Source organism: Lissotriton vulgaris, chromosome 7 (assembly GCF_964263255.1).
Source record: "Lissotriton vulgaris chromosome 7, aLisVul1.2, whole genome shotgun sequence".
Classification (NCBI taxonomy): domain Eukaryota; kingdom Metazoa; phylum Chordata; class Amphibia; order Caudata; family Salamandridae; genus Lissotriton; species Lissotriton vulgaris.
In genome coordinates this window covers 1,058,749,456-1,058,758,179 of record NC_141695.1, presented here as the reverse complement: position 1 = coordinate 1,058,758,179, position 8,724 = coordinate 1,058,749,456, and positions in this window count along the sequence as shown.

Genomic DNA, 8,724 nt, shown 5'->3' with positions numbered 1-8,724 from the left:
GAGGAAATAAAAACCGGGGCGAGGCCGGCCAAGGCTTTGAAGGTGATGCAGCTGATTTTAAATTCGCACCGTTTGGCTACCGGAAGCCAATGGAGGGTTTTGAGCAGGGGGCGAACGTGATGGTGTCAAGGCTGGTGAAAAATCAATCTCGCGGCCTGGTTTTGAACCAGCTGCAAGTGGTTCAACTGATATGCGGGGATGCCAACGTAGAGAGAGTTGGCGTAATCGATCCTGGAGATTACAAGGGCCAAAAGGGCCAAAGTAAGGGCCTCCGTAGTGAGGAAGCAGGAAAATCTTGCTGATCTTTCGGAGGTGGAAAAAACTAGAAGAGACCACTGCATTAATGTGGGGCTTCATCGAGAGGTCCTTACAAATAATAACTCCCAGGCTCTTTGCAGAGTCAACAGGGCGGGGAGGTAGGCCAAGACCTGGTGGCCAGAAGTTGGAGGTCCATGGATGTGGGGTGCCCCCGATCAAGACCAGCTCGGTCTTGTCGGGGTTGAGCAGTGGTTACTTTATTTGCCAAGGAAAGGGGAAAAGGACTTTTTTGTGAACTTTTCATAATCTTAAAGAGGAATATCTAAGGGCTTGAAGTGTGCTTGCCTCCGGCTTGAAGTCTCAGGGATACAAGACTTCACCACCAGCTCCCCTGAATTCCCTTGCTGGGAATTCTACCTGCAGAGAGGTGCCTGCTGTTGTTTGGGCCCTCTGAGAAGACTGCGTGTTGCTGGGAGCTGGAAGCCTGCGCAACGAGGAGAAGCGTGTCGCCGCTGCAGCAGTTGCCGTCGTATCGCTGAAGAAGCGTGCCGCCACTGCATCACTGGAGAAGCGTGTCGCCGCCGCAGAGGTCGCTGTCGCATCACAGGAGAAGCGTGTCACAGGGCCTGTCGCAGCTCAGAAGTTACCAAGTTCGCCGCACGGACGTCGGCCGTGCACTCATCGCATCCAACTTTGTTGCATCACCTCAAAGACGCCATTTGTGTCGCATTGCACAGGATCATCACATCGCGGCACCATCTTGTTGCATTGTCACCGGGCCGCAGTAAGAAACGAAGCATCAACTCCCCACACATTAAGGAAGCAAGCCTCAACTCCCCTGCCCAGCAGTAAGGAACCGACGCATCCACTCCCCTGAGTGTAAGGAACGGCGCATCAAGTTCCCTGCGACCCTTTTGTTTGTTTTGCGTGACACATCTAAGGTACTTTGAGAGTAAAGTGTTGCATATACCATCTACATTGAACAAAGCTATTTTCTACCATTTTAAAGGCTTATTTTTGTTCACAGTATTGTGGATTTTTGTCCTTTGGTCTTGTGTTAAGTCTAGTAAAGATTACTTCTTTTTCTAAACTGGTGTGGTGTACATTTGTAGTGTTTTCACTGTATTACTGTATGTGTTCAAAAATGCTTTACACACTGCCTCTGAGATAAGCCTGTCTGCTTGTGCCAAGCTACCAAGGGGGGGGGGGGGCAGGGGTTATTTTAGGAGTGTAGCCCCTTACTCTGACTAGAAGCAAGGCACCCTGTTTGGATAAAGGTGCAAACCATTGCCAACTAGAGACCCCCATTTCTAAAACATACCATTAACATTAACCCAATAATTATTTAGCACGGAACGCTCCCTGCTTCTCCGGTTGGTTTGGGGAGGCAAGCAAGCTTGTGTGAGCTGGGAAACCCTCACTTTGGACTACAAGCACAGGGGCTTCAGTGCCTGATCTTTATTTGTAGTTTTTGTGCCTTCATGCGCAATACGCGCACTACTGGATTGGCTCTCACGACTTTATTCCACACATAGCGGTGGGTGGAGGATGGTGATGTGCACCCTATTCCCTTGAGCTCTATATTGACACATGCTCGCCGACAAACCCCCCGCTCAGAGATTAACACTGTTGATACTACAATAGTGGCCTGGCAGGCGATAGGTCTTATGACCGGAAAGTTGCCAATGTACTCCCCTTTATTGCCGCTGGCATTTCACTCGGATCTGTCGGTGACACATGAGATGGGAGCTATGCATACGCTAAAGCTAATGGGGATAACTAAAATGCTGGACCTACATCCTAATGGTGTTTTCTTGACGGATGACAATCTCAGTTATGTGCAGAATAAGATATTGTTATTTGGATTCCTTTTCCACAGGTTAAAAAATGAAATGCAAGCACACTATCATACTTTTCCCGGGGAGCAACCCACATTGCAAACTTTGCACACCAGGCTCATTAGCGCAACACGACGCAAGCTTCTCATCAAACTTTATCAAGATGCCCAGGCTGAGAAGCCCCTGTGGCATAACAGAAGTATAGACAAATGGAATGAATATTTGGTTCCACTACTGACACAGCAGGATTGGGAGCACTGCTGCCAGCTAACCGGTGCCCTAACGTCCAATGGCAACCTCTGCATAATACACTTCATATACATACATCAAGCTTATTACACTCCATACAAATTGTTTAAATATGGGCTTAGGGATACTGATGCATGCAAACAATGTGGTAATGCGGCTGCAGAATTCTGGCATCTAGCCTGGATGTGCCATAGGGTAGCGGTGTTCTGGGCTGACGTGATATGTAAATTATCTAATATGATTGACTTTGCATTGCAGTGTTCTCCACATGTGGGTCTACTGTGCCTGGTGCCATTCCTAAAAGGTGCAACAAGCAAATTTGTGAGAGTGGCTCTGCTTTTGGCTAAGAGACGTGTGGCAATGACGTGGGATGGTACGGCTGGGCCTACAGTTGCATAGTGACTTAAGGATCTAGTGCGCTGCCGAGAGAACCTAGTGTTAAAGGCAGAGGAACTTCCAACCTCTTCTAATCCTAATGACATTTGGTAGCCCCTGTTACAGTACTTGAGAACTGCTGAACAGGCCCCTTAACATGCGGAATGTTAAGTGTTTATCCTTTGGTTGTATGTGTGATACCTCACTATGATATACTATTCAGTGATCTGTTGCTGCAATTTTATATATGCAAGATAGCCACAAGAGGTTCTGTTTGTTTCTTAATTGCATGTGCTTTTCGATGCTGCTTTTTTATACTGCATATGACTTAATTAAATCTTTATAAACAAAAAGAATTGTATCACACACTCAAAGATTGAACTCAGACTAATTTTTTGTATCAAAAATATTTCTTTGGTGTATTTTTATGTATATAACCAAGTAGGACTTGGCACAGGTAAATATGGTTGTACTTTTCAAGACAGATTGTTAAAAAAAGCTGGATGAATATTGACTTTCCTTACAGGTTTGCAAAATATGCAAATACAGTTGTAAGTACTTTTGGATTACTTTTCAGGATTACTTTTTCTACTCAGTTTGATATGCCTATATCACACTGGGACATTTCCTGGATGAAAGGTAAATAAGTCGGTTTTTGTCAAAACACAGTTTCTTAGGCTTTCATAAAATTTTCAACTCCACACATTACTTTTTCAACAGAAAACCAGTCTATGCAGTCCTATGGGAGAAAATCAGGTTATCGGTTTAAAGGGGAGTAATCAGTCTTGGGAGTGGGATTTCTGAGGTTAGAGCTAGAGTTCCCCCAGGGTCAAGGATGGACTCAAAGAGCACCCTCAGTGGCACTAGGGTGGCCGGGTGCAGAGTAATGAAGCCCAATGTTATTCAATGGGGGATACAGGACCTCTGGTTGGTGGCTGCTCATGGGCATGCCACTTGGATGTGGGAGCAAAGCTCCTAAGGTTTAGCTCGGGACAAAGGAGGATCCGACTTAGCACACAAAGTGCAACCAACAGCGGCACAGAGGCAGCCGGTTGCAGGGTGCTGATTTGGCTTTAGGTGCCCTGTTTTCAATGGGAGTTGCCGGTTTGGTGGTCTTGGCTGCAATGTTGGTTCAGGAAGTGTTCCGGGAGGAACCAACAGCTGGGCAGGTAAGTTTGTGGGCTCGGGATGTGGGTGCACATCATGGTGCAGGGCGGCCGGATGCATGGGTGCCTATTGAGGTCGGATTTCACCTTACCGGGTCATTCGTGGTTGAGGGGGTCTCCGTGCAGAGGCTGCAGGCGACGTCAGGGAGTCCAGGGGGGGTCAACCCACAGTGGACTCGAACTCTGGAGTGCTTGGGGACCTTGCTGGGACTGGTGGGCCACTCGAACTCGGGTCATGGCAGCAGGTGCAGTGGTGGTTCCAGGAGTAGGGTTTCTTTGCCCTCAGCAGGCTTTATTTGGTGATTCTTTTGAACAAAGCTGCTGTTCACAGGAGATCAGGTCTTTGTTGAAGGCAGGCAGTCCTCCCAGGGGTACTGTAGGTCCCTGGATGCAGAAAAAAGGCGATATTTGGCGCTGGATATCTGGAAACTAAAGACAGGCCATTAGGGCTAGGGCCAAGTCAGTTCTTCTTTGCAGTCTCCTCTGCTGTTCGTCTTCTTTCGTCCTTCTTCGTAGGTTGCAAGAATCTGCCTTCTGGGTTCAGGGCTGCCCCTTAAATACTGTATTTAGGGGGCATTTTAGAGGTCTCAAGGTTAATAGCCATTGGGCTACTGACTGGTGACTACATTGTTGGCGTGCTCACCCCGTGTGGGGGAGTGGGCACAATCCCTAACACTTATTGGAGAGGGCCTGCCATCTGCAAAATGGCGGGCACAGAAGTGTGGGCTTCACCTCCCCCACCTGAGGGGTGGGGTTGGCAGAGGTGGGCACACCTTCTAGGCTACACAAACATGAGATGGAAGGTGCACACAATTAGAGTCCAAAAGAAAGTGGTATATTTTATATCTTCTTCTTTATTTAACAGTATTCGTCAGATACAGGCACAGCCAACGCGTTTCGTTCCATTTGCCTTGTGGAACTTCGTCAGGGCGAATCTATTCAGATTGAAGTTGTCAACCTATTCGGACAGAACCGTGTGGATCAAACAGCAGGTGGCAATTGTTGGTTAGAGGCATATGACCTTCATATATTATAAGGCGGTGTTCACACTAAGTGCGAGTGAGTCAGCCCAGTAGGTATCCCAACGTTATGTTCAATAATTTTCAGGGTTTGGCAGATTTCAGGTACTCGATACAATGGTATTTCGAAGTTGAGCAAAAGCCCACCGGGGAGTCTAGTGGTTCCCAGGGGAAATTTCTTGTTGCCCTCGTAATTTTGTTCTCCGGAAAGGGGACGCCGCTACAAGCAAGACTACTGAACCCGAGCACCCGACTACAGGTGCTCTGTGGTTATTACCACGAACACCGCGCCACACTGCAGACCGGTGTCTTCTACGCCTTTACTCTGTGCCCTTTCCGGGCTCAACTTCGAAATACCATTGTATCGAGTACCTGAAATCTGCCAAACCCTGAAAATTATTGAACATAACGTTGGGATACCTACTGGGCTGACTCACTCGCACTTAGTGTGAACACCGCCTTATAATATATGAAGGTCATATGCCTCTAACCAACAATTGCCACCTGCTGTTGATCCACACGGTTCTGTCCGAATAGGTTGACAACTTCAAACTGAATAGATTCGCCCTGACGAAGTTCCACAAGGCAAATGGAACGAAACGCGTTGGCTGTGCCTGTATCTGACGAATACTGTTAAATAAAGAAGATATAAAATATACCACTTTCTTTTGGACTCTAATTGTGTGCACCTTCCATCTCATGTTTGTGTATCTCTGATTTATACACCTAATGGTAGCAGGTGTAGGAATAAGTTTGCACCATCCAGAATTTAGAACGATAAGGATCCGTAGTGCTTGACCTGGTCTGCTGCCTTGGTCTTTTGGAACCACACCTTCTAGGCTGTTATAATTTTCCCACCTGTCCTCCTGCCAAAAAGAGGGGTGAGACAGGAAGGGGGCCTGCTCCTGAAGCAAGAGAGGCTGGGGTTTGCGTTACAAAAGCAGCAAGGCCTTTGAAGCTCCCCTGCCACAGGTGGCTCTTCCTGACCTGGGGGGGAGGGGGTGCAGCCACCTCCGCACAGGAAAGGCTTTGTTTCTGGGCCCAACCCAGGGGTCCAGAACATGTCTTGTGGTGGCAGGCTGGTGTTTACCAGTCAGGGAACACACCAGAGGCTGGCCATTTTTCAGGGGGCATCTCTAAATGCCCCCTGAGTGCATGGTATAATAAATCCCACACTGGCATCAGTGTGGGTTTACTATGCTGAAGAGTTTGCTACCAATTGTTCCAGAATTCAATGAAGCCATTATGGTGCTGTGGAGTTCGTAATGGCAAACTCCCAGACCATATACTCTTTATGCCTTAACTGCACTTACAATGTCTAAGAATGGACACATAGGGGTACAGTGATTATGCAACTGTACCCTAACCAGTGTTATGTTGCACCCAGCTAGAGGGTTTTGTACCTATACCATAGGCAGTGAGTTACATGCATGGCACACAGGTATGTGTCCCATGTCGACTCTTCGCTTTTCTCTTTACCAAAACATGCAGCCTGCAAAGGAAGTGTGTGTGTGTTAAGGTACAGGACCTCTAAGGATGGCACGATATGTGCTGCTGCCCTTAAAGGCCTTTCCTTGTCACAGTGTCCTTGGTACATGGAACATTTTACAAGGGACTTACATGTGGCCAAAGAGGTGCCAATTGGGGGCACAAAGGTACAGTTTTGGGAAAAAGCATAATCCCTGAGAACCTGATTAGTAGGGACCCAGTGCACATCAAGTCAAAGTGCATCAGAAACCTGGAAAAAAGAGTGGGGGGTTACTGCAACAGAAGGGTGAGAAAGGCTGCACATGATGTAAGCTGCAGCCATTAGCTGCTTTGTCACTCCCAAAGGGAACACACAGGTTGTTCTGCTGCACAGTAACACCACACCGGGCAAGTGCCTGGCTGATCCCTTGCTTGTCACCAGCATATGTAGTGAAGAATACACAAACACACCTTCAAGTCTTCACTGAGTTTAGTGAAACGCCAGACACCTTCTTCATCGCAATTCACCAACTGACATTGAATCGTGTGATGTCAATACCCAAAGCCTCTGGCAGTACCCGTGAAATTCCACAGACACATTCCAAGGGCCATAACCCCTGCACTCCCCCATACCGTGGGGAAGTATCTACCCCAAGACCAATACCCCAGGCATCCCAATAACTTAGCCAACCAGGTCGTAGTTGTTGTGGTGGTTGTTGGCCGCAGTTTTATTGGGTTCATAAATCATATCTGTGTCATATACATGTCAACCCAATATCCTATAAATTATATCTGGGTCATAAACATGTCATACAACATATCTTGTCATAAATCATACATGCCATCGCCGTGGTCATAAATCATATCTGGGTCATAAATCATACATGCCATCATTTTCATAAATCATATCTGGGTCATAAATCATAGATGTCATCATCATTGTCATAAATCATATCTGGGTCATAAATCATACATGTCGTTTTCATTGTCATAAATCATATCTGGGTCATAAACATGTAAATCATCATATTGTGCAGATCAATATCGTGGTACATTCAGTTCGTAGATGGCACGCCTACCAAACCAGTTCTTTCGTTGATCCTAGGTAGTCCTCATTGTCGTGTTACCTCTGGGACCACCATTTAGCTGGTCACCCACGCCCTTTGCGTGTAGGGAGGGGTAGCATCTCCAAGGAGTTAGGCCCAACTCGCTACCTTTTTGTGCCCTGCCGTCCGGCCGGGTCTGGGCCGCGAACGCCGTCTCCGTTCGCTACTCCCCTTCTTGGCCCGGCCACCTCACCCTGCCGTGCGGCATCCCAAAATGAGTGGCCTACTTCTACACACCGCCCTGTTGGTGTGTCTCCTTAGCCATCCGTTGTAACCATTCCGGCCACGCCGCAGGGGGGCGCACGTCTTCCTGCGGCTCCCCCCAGCTCCCGTGATTTTTGTGGCTTACGTGCGCAATTGCGTCACCGGACGGCACCTCGCTGACTCTCATTCCTCCTTCCGCCAGCCACACTCAGCCGTGGCCGAGAGGGTCTGAGCGACCTTGGCAAACCCCACTGTGAAAGCCGCCATACATATTCTGAGCCGGCCTTGTGGACCTGCGCGCAGCTGTGCTTATTCCTTCATTTGTGAGGCCGGCCCCCCTTTTTCACGCCGAGGTGGGCGCAGGATCTGCGCTCGGGGCCACTCGCACCCGGCGCAACAATCACCTCTCGTTTCCTTGCGGTATTCAATGGCAACGCGTGCCCGGCAGCCCTCTGCCTTCCGCTCCACATTTTTTTTATTTTTTTTTAAATCGCTGCTTGGCTCTGTCTGCCGCGTGAGAGCCGCCTGTGTGCGTGTTTATCATCACATCCCTCTACAAATCGCTCAACCACTATGCTGCGTTAGCTGTCCGCCTGTACACAGCCCTTGCCTGGAAGTTAAGCACCCTGTGTGAGCTGAATATTAACGGGGGCTTTCTAGGCACTGTGGCCTTCCGAGATTTTGTGCGTTACCACGCTTAATAATGAAATCTGACGGCCGTAGGTGTTGTGTTATTCGCATCTTCTTGCTCCACAGGGTACCGATAAGAGCTTCATATCTCTTCTCTTTTTTTTTTTTTTTTTAAATAACTCACGGCTTGCTGCAAGACAGTAGGTAACTGACGCATGCGCAACCAATATACCAAGTTCCTCACGCAATATAATCTCACTCGGCTGTTCAAAACACGCCCCTGCTTGTTTTTTGACGCATCGCTCTCTTGCTTGCTAAAGTAACGTAGTTAGGCCCCAAGAAAGCCTTGCCTACTTTAAACCCTTTAAAATGCCCGGCGTTCCAAACACAGTACCACTGGAGCACTTGCGGT